This window comes from Paramisgurnus dabryanus, chromosome 18 (assembly GCF_030506205.2).
Source record: "Paramisgurnus dabryanus chromosome 18, PD_genome_1.1, whole genome shotgun sequence".
Lineage (NCBI taxonomy): Eukaryota > Metazoa > Chordata > Actinopteri > Cypriniformes > Cobitidae > Paramisgurnus > Paramisgurnus dabryanus.
The window spans coordinates 11259112-11276731 of NC_133354.1; the positions used below are offsets into that span (position 1 = coordinate 11259112).

The window sequence follows — 17620 nt, forward strand, 5'->3', positions numbered from 1 at the left end:
TTGTCTGTATACATTTCTAACAATATAACATTTGTGTACACTTTTGTGTGCATGTAAGTGTGCGTGCGTGTGTGTGCGTGTGAATCCGGTGCCAGCTAGAAGAGAGAAGTGAGCTGAATGCATTAGCACCGAGCGAGCAGGGCTGCGAATATTGTCATAGTAAATATGATTCATAAAGAATCTGGTAGCTTAACAGCCCAGCGTTAGGTGGGAACACGTCAAAGAGGCTCGTCCAATTACCACAAGAGTGAGGCAGCTGTTCATTTTTAGGCCTCTGGAAATGTGTTAGATGTACCACTTAATTTCCTGGCTGTCGATTCAAACCCTGGGATATCACGTTCCTTTTTCGCTGTGTTTGTTGCATCATTTATTTTTTCTTGTCTAGTCAAATATTCAGATACGCACAACCTAAAACGACCCTCTTTGGGATGCAGGGATAATTTAAAGACCTGTCAGTGCAAAGGATCAACACAGTTTACAAAAATGAAAAACAAATACTTAAATTTGTCAAGCACTGAACATTGGTTTATATAAACAATGGGCTGTTTTGTTGCTGAAAAACTGGTATTTGATTAATTTATTTATGAATATTTTACATTTTTAATAAACATGCACAATTGTAATAATGTGTTTTAAAGATCACATATTTCATTGCTAAAAACAATGTTATTTTGTGTGTTTGTATAATGCAATGTGTTCGCGTTCACATTGTTTTCCACATACTGTACATTTTTGTAGCTCCAGATTTCAATCTCTTCCTGAAACACATTTGAAAAGCTCAGTGTCCCTGATTGGCCAGCTAATCTGTACATTGTGATTGGCCTGAATACCTCTGATGTCAGCAGGAAATGTGACGCTCCTTACCATGTTTGAAAGATTTGGTTGCTAACAGGAGTTAAATTGCAGGCTGCGAGTCCGAAACAGGAGGAATTATAATAATGTTGGTCTTGTCTACATCACCTTTTGCATATCGTTAACATACTAATACACACAAACCAAAATAAATTTAAAAACGTGAATCGGAAAATAGATGCTCTTTAATGCAATCTCACTGCAGTTTGTACGTATTTGACAAGGTGGCTAATCCGTATTAATTTGTGACGTTGGGTATTATTAGTGCTGCCGCGAATAGTCGACGTAGTCGACGATGAAAATTTGTCGACGGCAATTTTTTTAGTCGAGGAGTCGCATATTTATTTTTTTCCGTCTCAAACGGCCCACTGTAATTCTGTCTCATGTCTCAAATGGCTCAATGTAATTCACCTCCACACCAGTCTGTGCGCTGTGCGCGCCCTGCTGGTTAATCTGCTACGCTATCATCTTTCTTCCCTCTCCCCTGCCTTCACTGCTTTAATTTTAAAAAATTGGCGGTGGCAGGTGAGTCTGTGGAATTATGAGTTGGAAAGCTTCCGAAGTATGCAAGTATTTTAAGCCAAGTTGTGATAAAAGAGTGGTCTGTTACACCGTGCCAAACGTCGCTGGCTTATCACGGGAGCACAACGACAATGCACGAGCATCTCAAACGAAAACACTCGGGAGTTATTGACGATACACCCACAGAGAATAGGACAACGTAAGTAACTGTTATATGATTATTAATGGAATGGCGAGCTAGTCAGTACTGTTTTATTAACTCTTTTGAGAAGTACAATGACTCTGTCTTTGGATGTTAAAGGCTATGTTTGCTCGTGATTCCGCCACGGAATCAACACTGGACGCAACAAATAGATTTTTCATGATTCCCATTTACATTTTTATTTTACTATTTTAAACGGCTCAATTCATTGTTGCGAGTGTTCAGCGCGTGTCTCTCTCTCTCTCTCTCTCTCTCTCTCTCTCTCTCTGTCTCTCTTTCTCTCATGTTGCTTGCAGCGCCTCTCTCTTACGTGACAGTGAAAAGGTGGCAGTGTTTTTAATGTACTTTCTTTTTTGCGTAAACGTCAACATTCACAGATGTCTCTGACAAAGACGACTGATCGAGTTAACATGACTTGAAGAAAGATTAGCAGTAGTGTGAGTCTGTGTGCGAGCTTTCTCCCTCCCTATGATGCTGTATGCCGTGTTCTGTAGTCTATGTAACAACAACAGTGTATTCTCTTATATTTCTGAATTTGCACCGAATTGTCTGCGCTATATCACTCGCATTTAAAATCAAGAAATGGCTCAAAACACAACGACAATTATGAGAAGAGCAACAGCAGTAAAGCTACAATGTAAATGTATGGTGATTTTTGCATATCTAAATCAGGATTTTAGCAGCAGTTAAAGGAACAGCTGGTTGGATAAAAAACGAGGTGATGGGTCATGTTTAGTCACTATTTTATAGGCTACAACAGAACAGATAATATGTAAAATAGCATTCAGTTGTGTTAAAATGCAATATAAGATCAAAGAGTAGTAGTGAAACATTTCATATTTCTGTTAAGCATCTACTTTGCACTGGAAGTTTTTATTATTATTTATATTGTTTACATTGTAATTTTTTATTTGGTAACATTTAAGTTATTCATATTGTTTATGACACCGGTGGGTTCAAAATAAAATGGACATAATGAAATAACAAACACTTGAGTTTTTTTTAATTAGTCGTTTAGAATAGTCGACTATTCGAAAAATTAGTCGAAAGATTAGTCGTTAGAAAATTAGTCGTTAGTGGCAGCACTAGGTATTATTGTAGGATAATCGTAAGTTTTTGTATGATTCACTTTGTACGAATTCATACGAATTAGGCAGCTCCTACATACGTACGAATTCCCCTGATGTCAGTCTGGTGTTTGATACTGCAGCTCAATTGGTAGATCATTGTGTTATTTATTGATCTCATTTTTTTTCCCTTCAATGCATTGTATGTAGCTTTGAATAAAAGCGTCTGCCACTTGCATAAATATTTACCACAGACATACCAAAGAAATACGACCATCCTTGCATTTCTTATTGCTTTACACTTTTTTTTAACATAATCACTTAATACACAACAAGAAAGGGATCATATTCAATCGTATTAAAGGATATCCAAAACAATTTAACATTATGTTCCTATTTCAAGCCTTAAATTAGAACAGATTGAACAGCATCTGCTAAATTGTAGTTTTTTGGCCTGTGGTATTAACAGTTGCATTTAATTTAGTAACCAAAGTGATGCTGCTGAGTCCATGGATGTTATGCTTATCAGTACTTTTACTATAGCTGTCATCACACTTCTGTGTACATCTATATTAAAACAGGTAATGCTGAGTTGTGCTTAGATTAAAGTTGTAAACAAACACACACCCATGTAGACTTACACACGGGGACACGTTTGCAGATGGCACGCAGGGTGAATTGAGAGGGTACAGAAGGTGCAAGCATATGGTGTGTGACAAGAGAGCAAAGTCACCAAAACCTCCAGCTTAAAAAAAAGGTACCAGAATCTGCACTTTGATGGCAGGTGAAGCTGCTCTTTTGAATCGGGCCAAGTTTCTGGAGCTGTTAATGAAGGCTTTTGGAATCTGGTGGCTATATTTTATTAAGTACAAAGTGATCTACCAATAGGGGTGCTTCAATGATCATCAATGGCAAGAAAACAGGATGGCAGATAATGTTGGCAATATGACAGCATGCACTCGAGTCTGCTTGAAAGTTTGAGCAAAACCTCAAACTTAATGTTAAAGCCCCTGTGGTAAAAATTAAGTTGACATGTGCAAATTCATCAGTCAACACCATTGCTGAGTATTTCTGCTTAAAGCTTGAACCTGTCCCTGTTTTTTATATCACAAGCATGGTGTTACCAGTCAGGTAAACGTTTTGACTGAGTCGATCTGGTAGACTAAGCTTGATGTGATTGAGTGGGGGCAGAGACTGATTTGCATATACCCAATGAAGGGTGTAGAGTTAAATGCAATTTATTATAAGGCATGAAGACAGAAAAAAAACATTTTAGTATGTTATTTAGATGCTCAAGGATAACTTTTAAGGGTTAAATTTACCGACTGCAGGATGTATTTAAGCAAATAAGAAACACAATGATTAAATGAATGTTCAATTTTAGCGACATCTAAACATCAAAATTCACTCAAAAATATTTATTAACAAAACATATATTTGAACTGACTCAGTATTTCTGTTGGCCAGGTGGACAGTTATTGGTTGATAATCTCAAAACTGATAAATATCAGTAACTACAATGACATCTTGCATTGATTTATCTATTTTGTTTGTAATCTATCAGAATCTGACTTAAAATTATATGATTAGTAAAAATGAACTTGTATATGCATGAACAAACAAAAGCAACACAAGAGTTTAGGACCAAAACAGTCATTGTAATGCTGAGTTCACACCAGTCGCGGTAGAGGCGTCAAGCCCGAGTGATTTCAATGTTAAGTCAATGTGAAGACGCGTTGATATGCATCTGGAGGTCTCGCGCGCGAACGAGGCATTTAGCATGGCACTGTAGATCGTAGACACGATTCTGCCTCATTCACGTGTTTAGTTTGTGCGAATGGCACGAATCGAGCATTGCCGCGGGAAACTCGCGAGTGGAAAAATTTGAACTTTGGCAGAAAAAACGCACCGCGTTAACCAATCAGGAGCTTGCTCTAGTAGTGATGTGATTACAGGAAGCGAGCAGAGTCGCAGAAGCCCCTCCCATGACAAGAATTTCCGCGTGAATGTCTCGATGACTTGAATTTCACACGCAGCTTTCACACGTAAATGAAGCAAAGTAAACTCACATTTTTCAAGTGTCAAACTAGACGCGGTAGATGCGAATTTGATGCTTTAAACGTGGCTGGTGTAGAGGCGGCAGCCGTGGTAGAGGCGGCAAAAACAGCATATTCGCGCGTAGTTGGTTTTTAGCTTAATCGCTTCATTCGCGCGTGAAAGCTGCATGTGAAATTATAGTCATTCGAGACATTCACACAGAAATTCGCGTCATGGGAGGGGCTTCTGCGACTACACCGAGACTCCGCTCGCTTTCTGTAATCACGTCACTACTACAGCAAGGTCCTGATTGGTTAACGTGCCACGGAAATCCGGCAAAGTTCAGATTTTTCAACTTGTGCGTTTCCCGCGGCAACACTCGATTCGCGCGGAGTGCGCCGAGGGTGCTTAATCGGGTCTTTGCATTGACTTAACATGTAAATCACTCACGCTTGCTGCCTCTACCGCGTCTGGTGTGAACCCTGCATAACATCCAGTTACACACTCATCTTTATTGATGCTGACAAAACATCCACATCTATTGGGAAAGGCAGTTAAAGAACCCCTCCACAAATCCACTTTCACTCGACAGGGCTTGTCCCAGCCCAAAAGGTTAATATTTGAAGGCGGATGGCCATAAATATGGAGAGAAGGACTTTTAATTAAATAAGCACTTCTTAAACGCTCTCTGGGGCAGCACTGCTTTTGTTTAAAGATGACTGATTGACTGCTATCTCTCCAGGCTAAGTCATTTGTTTCCCCACTCTTTCCCTCCTCCCTCCATCCCCTTTCTCTCTCTATCGCTCCGTGTCCGATACCTCTCCATTCTACTCTCTCGCTCATTCAGTCATTTACGAGGCCAATATTTCTCCTCACCCGTGACACAGTAATGAGCTCGCTGTGCGCCCGGCAGCCACGCCCCATCCCTTTCCCAGGAGGCCGTGGGGCAGGGTGCCCCGTTAAACGTGAACTCAATCTAACACCCCTGGCAGTAGCGAGTTATTTATTTTTCGGGAGGCCATCGAGCGGTCAAATGAAGCATTATGATGTTATTGCCCACCACAGACCTGATAAACAGGGTAAACAGACTTCAACCCACGGTCAAACTCTCTCGCCTATCTCTCAAACACACATTGAATATTATGTAGGAAGTGTTTTATATATAACAATTTAATCAGAAATATTGAGCTCACATAATGGTAGATCTGGACTACAAGAATTATCACTGCCATTGTTTATGCCCCTCTTTCTCCTTTCATTCATTCATCTCTTTGTTCTCTTCATTCTATTTTTTTCTTTAACTTCTATTGATGGCACTTGCTATAGGCAGAAATGACTATATCACTATTGCTCAGAGTTACACATACAATATACCACAGTGGTTGTATCACATGCACCAACAAGCTTAAATCTGATTGGCTGACTTTATGTAACTTTGTTGGTAAGGGCACATAGCTTTTTCTTTATCTGTTCGTTGAGCCAAGTTATGTTTACAAGGTACAGAGTTAAAACTGAGTATTTTAAACTTCTTTTTTCGAAAACATTCCAATAAATAAATGGTTTTGAAGAAGAATGTTAGGCTTTTCTCTGTGTAAACAAATCCCTTAAAGTACAATTTTAGCTGTATTATTTATGTCCCCTTCAAAAAATTGCTCAGGAGAAAGGTATGCCCCCCTCTAAGCCCATGCATCAGAATTTCTTGTTTTCTTTTCTGTTTACAATTTCATCATCTGTATGCCCGTTCCCCAATCCATTTATTTTCTTTCTCCTCCTTTCCTACATTTCTGTGCAGTCTCTCAATCAAAATTTATTTCCTTTTTTGTTCCTTCACCCTCTGTTTTCTTCACTTTCCATTTCTTTTTCTCTCTCTCTCTCTAGTTTCAGGCCGATAAGGTCTGATGATTTCTAGCTACTTTGGTACCAGCGACAGGGGACTTCCTGCCGGCTAAGGTCTAGGCGCCCAGTGACACCCTGCTGGGGATTGTGGGAGCTCTGATTTTTTCCTGTTTTATTCTTCCTGTTGGCTTTTCACTCCAGGTCTTCATGCTTTCTGTGCTGTGTGCTGAGCGCGAGTATCTCTAGGGGAAAAATGGGATTTCGGCATAAGTCCTGGGCCCGATTCAGAGCACCACGCTTCATCTTCATCTCACATCTCTGCTGCAGAACTACAGTCACACTGGGACTGTAGATCACAGAGCTGCCTGCTGCTCCAGTAAGATACAGCTTACTGTTTCAGATTGAATTTATTAGCCCGGTCCGGTGTTGCTGCCTCTTTGATCTGATGCAGTAGTGTGCTGTACTGTAGGATGAGTTTATACTTGGCAGATCTAAAACATGATGGGACAGACAACAGATTACAACACGAGGAATAGATAGATAGATAGACAGACAGACATACAGATAGATGGATAGATAGATATGATTAAAAGTGGAAAGACAGACAGACAGACAGACAGACAGACAAAATGATACAAAATAGAAAGAAAGACAGGAAGACAGACAGAAATAAAGAAATACAGACAGACAGACAAAACGAAAAAAAGACAGGCAGACAGCCAGCAAGAAAGAAAGACACAAAGAAAGAAAGAAACTCAGACAGACAGACAGATAGATAGATAGACAGATAGGTATGATTCAAAGTGGAAAGAAAGACAGATGGCCAAAAATTATACAAAATAGAAAGAAAAAGAAAGACAGGAAGACAGACAGAAAGAAAGAAATACAGACAGACAGAAAGACAGACAGAAAGAAAGAAAGACAGACAGACAGACAGCAAGAAAAAAAGACAGAAAGAAAGACAGAAAGAAAGAAACAAACTCAAACGGACAGACAGAAAAAAGACAGACAGAAGGAAAGACGAAAGACAGACAGACAGAAAGAAAAAAAGACAGACAGAAAGGAAGGAAGAAAGACGGACAGAAATGATACAAAATGAAAGAAAGAAAGACCGACAGACAGACAGAAATGATACAAAATAGAAAGAAAGAAAGACAGGAAGACAGACAGAAATAAAGACAGACAAAAGAAAGACAGAAAAAAGACACAAAGAAAGAAAGAAACAAACTCAGACTGACAGACAGAAAGACGGACAGACAGACAGAAAGAAAGAAAAAAGACAGACAGACAGAAAGAAAGAAAGACAGACAGAAATGATACAAAATAGAAAGAAAGACAGACAGGAAGGCAGACAGACAGAAAGAGAGACAGAAAGAGAGACAGAAAGAAAGAAAGAAAGAAAGAAAGAAAGAAAGAAAGACAGACAAAAGAAAGACAGAAAAAAGACACAAAGAAAGAAAGAAACAAACTCAGACTGACAGACAGAAAGACGGACAGACAGACAGAAAGAAAGAAAAAAGACAGACAGACAGAAAGAAAGAAAGACAGACAGAAATGATACAAAATAGAAAGAAAGACAGACAGGAAGGCAGACAGACAGAAAGAGAGACAGAAAGAGAGACAGAAAGAAAGAAAGAAAGAAAGAAAGAAAGAAAGAAAGAAAGAAAGAAGCCAGACAGACAGAAAAAAGATAGAAAGACAGAAATGATACAAAATGAAAGAAAGAAAGACCGACAGACAGACAGAAATGATACAAAATAGAAAGAAAGAAAGACAGGAAGACAGACAGAAATAAAGACAGACAAAAAGAAAGACAGACAAAAAGACATACAGAAAAACAGACAGACAGACAGAAAAAAGACAGACAGACAGGCAGACAGACAAGACAGACAGACAGAGAGTAAGTAAGAAAAAAGGACAGAAATAATACAAAATGAAAAAAAGAAAGAAAAAAAGACAGAGACAGACAGACAGACAGACAGAAAGAAAGAATACAAAATGAAAGAAAGAAAGACCGACATACAGACAGAAATGAAGGAAGGAAGGAAGACAGACAAACAGACAGAAATTATACAAAATAGAAAGAAAGAAAGAAAGAAAGAAAGACAGGAAGACAGACAGAAATAAAGACGGACAAAAAAGACAGAAAGAAAGACAGAAATGATACAAAATGAAAAGAAAGAAAGGAAAATGAAAAATACAACAAAAGTAAAATATGTTTACAAGTTAAGACACAGACAGACAGACAGACAAACAAACATAGAACAACAGAACGACATACAGACAGTCTTATATAAATAAAGGTATAAAAAGCCCAGAAATATAACTTTAAAAAAAATTATGGACGGACAGATAAATGGATGGTTGAAAGAGTGAAATAAATAGATTACAACGAGAGGAAGCAGGAAGTTTACACTGGGTTATTCAGGTGGGCAGCTCATTCAGTCAGTGATGGTAACCAGTGCTTAGAGGACACGCCTTGATAACATGGAGACAGACTGATAGAGGACACACACACACACACACACAAGTTGAGACAGAGCGAGCACAGGCAGGAGAGAGGAGGCACAGGCCTGTCAGGTGGGAAGAAAGGGGGTGTTTGAGTTTGGGGAGTGGACAACCAGGCTGGCAGGCAGGCCCATTAAAAATTCAGCAGTGGGGAACAGGCCGGGGATTCACAGTAATTAGATGACAAAACGGCGGGCTCGCTGGAGATGAGAGAGAGAAGGGTCACACACAATGCCTCCACCGCGGGGTAATTTGTAAGTGTCAATCACTACCAAGCCATGGAACGAGAGAGAGGGAGAGAGAGAGAGAGCAAGGCAAGAAAAGGGACGAAAAAGGATGAGATGGAGTGAGAAGAGGGAAACACGGGTTGGAAAGAAGAAAAGAAAACATAAAGACTGTGTGGCACTAGAAATAAAGAACACATAATATATAAAATACAAGGGGAAATATTTGGTCCAAAGAATGTCCTTGTGTAAGATATAAGTAAGTTTAAAAAATAAATTTTGGTGATGACGGTAATGTTAATTTGCTTTTGCAAATGCCATCAAAGTGAAGGTCATTGTACTGTGACCTCCAGAAGTCCCAAGGCCACCACAAGCACATGCCATAATGCAAGAATGGCCTTCAGAATTTAGTTTGCTGTGCTGATTTCAGGTCAGTATAAAGGTCACAGGTGAATGTACAAGAAAAACACAGCACCCTTATCTCTGATCGCACTAGTGCTGTGCTCAGTTTGTTAGTGCTTCCTTATTATTTGCTAGTTTTATGTGCGAGAGATTGCAGTGAGGTTTGGTGAGGGACGTATAGGTCAGAGAGACATGGATGACTGGCATGTTCCTCTCTGCAAAGACAGGAGCTCTATTCATACAGACTCAAAGAACAGCAACACATGCACAATAAAACAGGCATGTTAGCATATCTCAACTGACAAAGCACCATGCCACACACACACCACACAAAGGTGAACGTATACTGTACGGTTATGCTTTCAACAACTCTACCTGCCACCCTAAAATTTCATATTTTTGCTATTAGTATTGGGTAAACAAGTGCACACATAAAAACGACCCTAGCAAAGATTAAATCAAGGGTCAACTTTATTACGAAATTAATAAATATGAAAAATGTGGAGAACGAAAAGTTATACTTTAAACACTTTGTTAACTGTGCCTAAGCGCTAGTTTGATCAATGTTATATATATATAGTGTTTCTTTAGTGTACTAAAGGTTAGAGTTACAGTTTAAATATTGCCATAAAAGGCAGTTTCATTGCCGGTTCCATTGTGACAACTTACCCTAAAAAACGTGACAGCGTGCCCTGCTATGCATGTTGAATGCAATTTTAATTTTCTATCAACGCTTCAGATTTGCACCTTAGGTTGCAGAGACTGAACTACATGCATAACCTGTGATCAACAGGCTCAAAGCTAATGAGCACACACGCTTAATTGGATAAATTGAAGCACATACAGACGGCATATCTGAAATACGGCATAGAAATGTAAAAATATAATCAGTACAAAGATAGACTTGCACTTTCACCTGGTTAATGAATAAGCCTTTAAATGCATGGTCTCCAAACACCTACATTTTTTTTTTTAATTGCCAAGTGATTAAATTTCCTCATTTTTCACTTTGTTTATTAAGCACACATAATTAGCATCTTGTGAACCCTCACACAGTACTATTTATTTATTCTCCTCTATTCTTAGAATTTCATACAAAATAATGTAACTATTTATTCGGTTCATTCATTTAATTTTTAAAGTTAATAAAGACAGACAGACAGATACCATTATAGAAGAACAATATCTGTATGTTCAACGCATGCAAGGGAACAAAATTGTATCAAATATTACAAGTGTTGATTTATTGCTGTTCAGATTCAGGAAAGATACTATAATAAAAAGCAATTTGATACTCATCTACAAATAATATGAATGCATTAAGCATTTACACAAGATACCGAAAGCATGTTTAATCTACGTGTATTAATAATATTAGATATTTGTTAACAGTCTTTGTTATGAAGATACAGTGTGTAATTATGGAAGCAGAAGTAAATTCTTTAAATGACGGTTTACTAAATCATTGTATCCAAACACTGTTTACTTAATCACAGCTTTGTTGTCTTACTTTAACTACATTTCATCAGAGACTTCTCTAAGGGTTTTTAGAAAACCTTAAATTTCTTCCCTTAATTTTATGTTAATTCTCATGCAGGAACTGCACAGGAATGTCTGCGAGTGTGCGTATATGTGTGTGAGAAAGAGAGAGAGCGAGAGAGAACTTTGTTAATTGAATGTAATTGCGTAATCTCAGTAGTAGAGGGTTGTCTGCTTATTGACTTTGACATGCAAGAGTACTAGAATTGGAGCCATATTGGATTTCACTAAGTGTAAGGTGATCTGCTAACCCCTGGATCTACTTTACAGTCAGATGATAGACACGCTGATTTACCCAATTTTCACATCCATGTCGTGCATGCTTTTTCATGTCATTCAGCTGACATCATTTATAGTGAAACCTAAATTTCATATGTGGGAGTGTCCTGAACATTTTCAGTTTGACATTGTTTGACATTGTATAAAATGATGTGTTTTATAAGACCAATTTAGTGGCAGTATTTCACAAGCTATTTAAAAGTAGATGTTTTTTCAAATGTTGTATTATTATTAAAGAATAAATAACATAAAAAGTGTACCACAAATGACAGAATACTGTATTGGTGACTTAAAACCTCTGTCCCTATTTACTTTTATTGCAGAGAAAATAATAAAATAATCAGAGTCACAGATTGAAACACTGAAACAAAATAATAAAGGTTATTTTGGTCAGGGCTTTCAAACTGGGATCCGAGGACCCTCAGGGGTCCCCCAGAAGGTTAAGGGGTCCCCAGAAATTTTCAAAAAAATAAATAAAGCAACAATTGTACAAGTCTACTGTATAGTTAATTATTTAAGTTTGGAAATAATATGCTGCTTTTATGATATCACAATTATTATTTATCTATAACAGTGGTTTTCAAACTGGGGGCCGCAAGATGGTGCCAGGGGGGCCCCAGTTTTATGACATTTTATAAAATACATTAATTTATCATGAATTCTGTGTAATTAAACCTAAAAAATAATAAGCCAACTAACTAACTGCACTACTAGGTATAATTTTATATGTTTTGTTGAATTAAAATATTACATTTTAAAACTGTTTTTGTCATAAATTTTCTTTCGGGGGGCCGCAAAAAAATGCACTGTACACAAGGGGGGCCGCACGCTGAAAAAGTTTGGGAACCACTGATCTATAACACAGTTCAAATGTGTTAGAAGCGGGATAACCCCTAGTTTGGTTAGCTTACACTTTCCCTACACTGAAAAATTGTTTGCAAAAAATAATATAATCTTAGTCTTAAATAGTAAGGGTTGCGCTTAATGTATGAAAAGATTGCAAAAATTGTAAAAAAAAAAAAAAAAAAAAGAATAATTTTGCAAAGATTTGTAAAAACAAATAAATAGTTTGGTTTCAAAACACGATAAACACCATTTTAAAAAAAGAATAGTTACCACCAAAATATATGTACAAAGTATTGTATCAGGTCAGTATTAAAAAGGAAATTCCTTATTTTATGCAAAATCCGATATCCGCCTTGTTATTCTGTCATCTTTTTTCCCAAAACGTGATAAACAGCAGTCCTCCTTCTCTGCAGAATCCAATAAATAAATGCGACCAACAAATCACAGCACATTATTCCACGTATTGTAAACAACAATGGCGGCGCGTTGAATACACACGGATTCCTTAGTTTTCCTCATCTACTTTGTACTTCCTGACCAAACAAACAAAAACAAAATAATACTTTTGATGGCATTGATAAACCTGTGGTGGTTTTTTGTGACGGGGAAGAAACCCAAGCCACTCGGGCGACAGAAAAATGCAGACTGTTGCTTGTTCTTACAAGACAGCATTAAGCTTCTATCATGCTAACACATTGACCCCAGGGGATCTTATGAAAAACTTTCCATTATTTTACTCGAAGTCAGCGAAAATCGAGCAGGACCAAAACATTTTACAGCTGATCGCTGTCAAAAAGGTCAGTGACAACCTCCCAAGTATAACCGCAGCAATGACAGTGTTCTTAATATGACAAAGTAAGTGTTTTGATTAATGCCATTAATGTTTATTTTTTTAATCGGTGTATACCACTAGTCAACTTAATGAATATAACATGGCAAAGATATATGCACATTTATATATTGATTCAATAGTTTTATAGCATTTTGAAAAACATTGTGGAACCAAACTCTTCATATATTGTCAGGTCATTTTAAGACTATATTTATACTGTAAAAAACAAGAACGAAAACCTAAATACTGATTAAAAGAATGAATTTGCAGTTGCAGACACAACAAATGCTGATACACCGTCAAGGAAGAGAAGAATCAGGAAAAATAAAAAAGAGGGGAAGGAAGCAGAAAAGGAAAAAGAGGACTAAATAAGAGGATGAGCAAAAGAAGAGCAGGAGAGATGGGGGGAGACTGGCTACACTAACTGTCGAGGCAGTTAATATAAGGTTTTGGAGATAAGGCCTCACAGACAAACATTGACAAAATCAGGCGTTCCGCCGCAAAGCCGGAGCTGTCAGTCAAACTGAGAGACAGGCCAACAATCAGCACTCGCATTGTGATAAGCAGAGAGCGCGTGCAGAAACTGCATCTACAGGCGCAGAGTAACGGATGGGGGGGACAGGGGAGCACAGACGAAGAGAGACAGAGCTAGTGTACTGAAGAATACAGTGTGCAAAATAGTACAAAAGGTAAAAAAGAAAAGGATGAAAATGATTAAATGAACATAACTGTGTCTCCATTAGATTAAAAAAGTGAACAGCTGATAACAGATGTTCCTCTCTCAGATGTTTAAAAAAACACCTGATACCTGGATGGTATCAAAAAGCTGGCAGAGAGCTGAAAAGCATTGCGTGCGTGTTAAATTCAGGCCTCTCATCAGACCAACTCGTGCCACATATGCCAGAGATGGGAAGGAGGGTGAAAGGTGTGAGATCAGACTAGTAAAAATAGCACTTCCTCTTTTGGCCTCAACACCTGGGGAAATGCCAGAAGGTGGAAAGGGGTAAGAGGGACAGAGATGGAAACAGAAGGAGATACAGGGAGGTGACTTCTGTATATTGCAGTAGTGAAAAATTACAAATCTGGGGCAAAAGTAGTTAAGCTGTTGTGTTAAAGTTGTAACAATTAAGCAGTGAAATTTGATTTGATATCAAATTTTATACAGTGAATTATGGGAGATCTATTATCAGGAAGCGTTTTGTAGCAAACACATGTACTTTTTATTTGCCTGTTCGCTCTGAAATTACAGCGAGCTCAGTAATATTTGAGTATTCTGTCTGTAACAACGGAGACTTGTAAAATGTTGGGTTATATTCAACAAAAAGGGTTCGAAGACAACCTAAAGCTGTTGTAATTTAACCTATATGCTGGGTTGTTTTAACCCATTTTTCTGGTTTAATATAATAATTTTCTAATAAACAATTGAAACCAACAGCTGGGTTTGTCTCTTTTTGACCCAATGCTAGGTTAAAATAGCTCAGAGTTTTTAAGTGTATTTATTTTTCCCAACTAGGTGTTGAAAAAGTTACATTTTTATTATTCCTCTGTGTTTCTTTGTTGCGGGTTCACACTTGGATATGGATATCGTCAAGTGTTATTTTTACCACACATCTCACATTCAATTTTTCTTAATAAAAAATAAAGTAAGTGTAAAATAGTATAATTGAGACACTGATTTGTTGTATGCATAAGTGCAATCTTCATCCTTTTTGCTGCTTACTTGAGTGTACACTGTAAAAAATAATATGCTGGATTTACTTAAAAACATAGTGCATCATTTTTGCATTCAGTTTTTCAAGCAATTGCATAAGTTAAATTCCATGTGAAACTTACAAAAAAAGATGCACCATATTTTTAAGTAAATCCAGCCTTTTTTCAGTGTACTTAATGTTCTGATAATAAGTAAGAAAGAAATTGTCTGTTCCTTATCCATACTGCCTCATACCAATTTTCAAGTTTCTATTGACATATATAAGTGCCTGTTTGTCTGATAATAAACAGAGAATGAATTAAGATGTACCCTTGAGTGTGTGTCACTTATTTGGTATAAATGCATATATTATTATTATTATACTAAATGTTATAGTTATTACATAAAAAATTGCAGGCGCTGACCACAGAACAAATTATTCAATTACATACATTGCTGAACTCCTGATTTGTTTTATAAACAGCTGCATTATTGTGCTCATTACGCAATGCAACTCTAGTATTATCAATGCTATAGGTTCACCATCACGCAGACGTTCGATTTAATATATCTTAAGAGACGCCAGACATCCAGAATCACACAATATACAGCATCTCTGCATAAATTAGCACCGTCACCATTATGGAAGCATACAGCCCCATGAATAAACATGTGAATAAACAATGAAAATTACCATAAATCTGCCCTGCTAATGACTAAGGTTAAGTCAAACTCTCAAAAATAGAAACAAACAGTCAAGCAAACAAATATGTTCGCAGCAGTAGGAGCGTGCTGGCTGACGGGTCCTTCCCTCTGCACGCTGCCAAAGATATTCACACATAGATGCAGGATGCCACAGGCAAGGCATGTGTGGAGATGGAAACTGGGTACCAGTTTCAGCAGCCAGGAAGGGATGGCGCAGTGGAGACACACTGCCCCCTATAGGTTGCTTTTGATAATCACCCAGCTGAAATGTACCTTTGTTTGGTCCATTTGGAGAGAGTTGTGCTAAGGTGTTAGAGAAAACACTCAATTTTAAGCTTCACGGTACAATTGGGGTAGAAGTAGTTTTAATTTTTAAAGAAATACTCATGTTTAAATTAGTGTGTTGCTATAAAACACATGATACATTTTTGTATTATGAGCCAACTCAGAGAAAGGTTAAAGCAGTTTGTCCCATTCGCACAAATTTACACAATCAAAAGTTGATCTACCTGTTATAGATGCTGCCCCTCTTATTCCCTAACAGGGACAAACACACATTTAGGGGTGCCAGTGTGTGAGCCTGTAAAGGGTTAAAGAGGTTTCCTGCTGTGCTCTCTGCTTCTATGTCTCGGCCCATTACACTTGCCGGAGTACAGCAATATGGCGCCATCAATTACAGCCTGGCTGCACTGCCATCAATACAGAGAGCAGGAGAGAGCAGCGCCACAGCCACATAAACACGACAAACGGCCACATTAAAACCTCCAGCTCACCTCTTTCACTCTCTCACTCGATTTCCACCTCACTTGCACGCGCACACACACACACAAACGAAAACTATTTTCTTTTGCTAGAGCTCAACAACCACTTTTCTTTTTTTCCACAAGTATATGTCTTTATCCTCATATCTCTCAGTTGAGCAAACATAAGCTTTCTTTTCTCTTCCCCCCATGAGCACTTTTCCTTCCTGTACTTATGGTCTATCCGCCAAAAGATCCAGAAATACCATTTTTCAATTGGTAGGTATAACTCTCTTTTTCCATAAAACCAACATATTTGCTTCTATATTGCTAAAACCATCTAGTCTTGGTTTACTACCGATACACAAACACACACGCATACATACACACACACAGAGAGATCAATACACTACACCTACGAGCATATGAATCTCTGTCCACAATCTACAGTACTCTGTATAAACATCATTGTGCTCTCTCACAGACACGCACAAGCTTATTTGGCCTTCAAAATATGGACATACTTTGATTGTTTTTTACAAAACACAAACCCTAATTATACTGTCTGTGCCTATACTAACCCAGTCATTGTAGTCATTTTTTTTTGTGATTTCTATATAAAATCATCCTGAAGAACATTAACATTTAAAAAAATATGCATCCTTGATTTCTTTAATAATGACTAAGATCAAGTCAAAACACCCAAAGGAGGGTCAATTTATATTATTTATTTATTTAACAGGTTATTTTCTTGAAACACAGCGCTCTGAAATGCTTAAATCTGATTGGTCGGTTGTGACATTGAGGACTGTTACTTTCACGATAACAACCGTTAAAAAAATAACACGCTGCTCATCCGGGTACTGCAAGTCACCTTGACAAATACTCTTATGTTTAATGCACGACTATGCTTACTACTGTCTGTTTATTTTGTTACAGCATTAATTTGTTACAGATGAGCTAATACAATATTTAAAAACTAAATTGTGTATGTAATTATTTACTTATGTGGAAAGTAAACGGATCTATGTACCCCCAGCCGGTTCTCATAAATAGTAAATAGGAGGGAACCCCTTAAAAACTTCAACTTCATATATAAATGCCCCTTTAAAATCATTTCCTAAATAAAACAATAATTCTTGACAAAATCTGATGCTTTAGAGTGCTACCTATTGCTTAATACGAAGTGAATAATAACATAATTTACCTTAGCAGGTGGCTGAGAGACACGTTGATGACGTGTAAACTGTCGATGATAAAGTTCTTTCTTCTTCTTAATGTGTAGATAATAGACTGTAAAAAATAGATGTAGATGCAGTTGTAGTTAGGTCATTGTTTG

The 17620-nt window shown here is 37.6% G+C and overlaps 1 protein-coding gene across 1 annotated transcript in view; it reads right to left on the reverse strand.

Moving 5' to 3' along the window:
- The window catches only part of lhx5 (LIM homeobox 5), an 88441-nt gene extending 70821 nt beyond the window's left edge, over positions 1 to 17620 (reverse strand). The window contains exon 1 of the mRNA XM_065244175.1: positions 17489 to 17620. The gene's annotated coding sequence lies outside the window, so the exon portion shown is untranslated. The remainder of the gene's footprint in view (positions 1 to 17488) is intronic.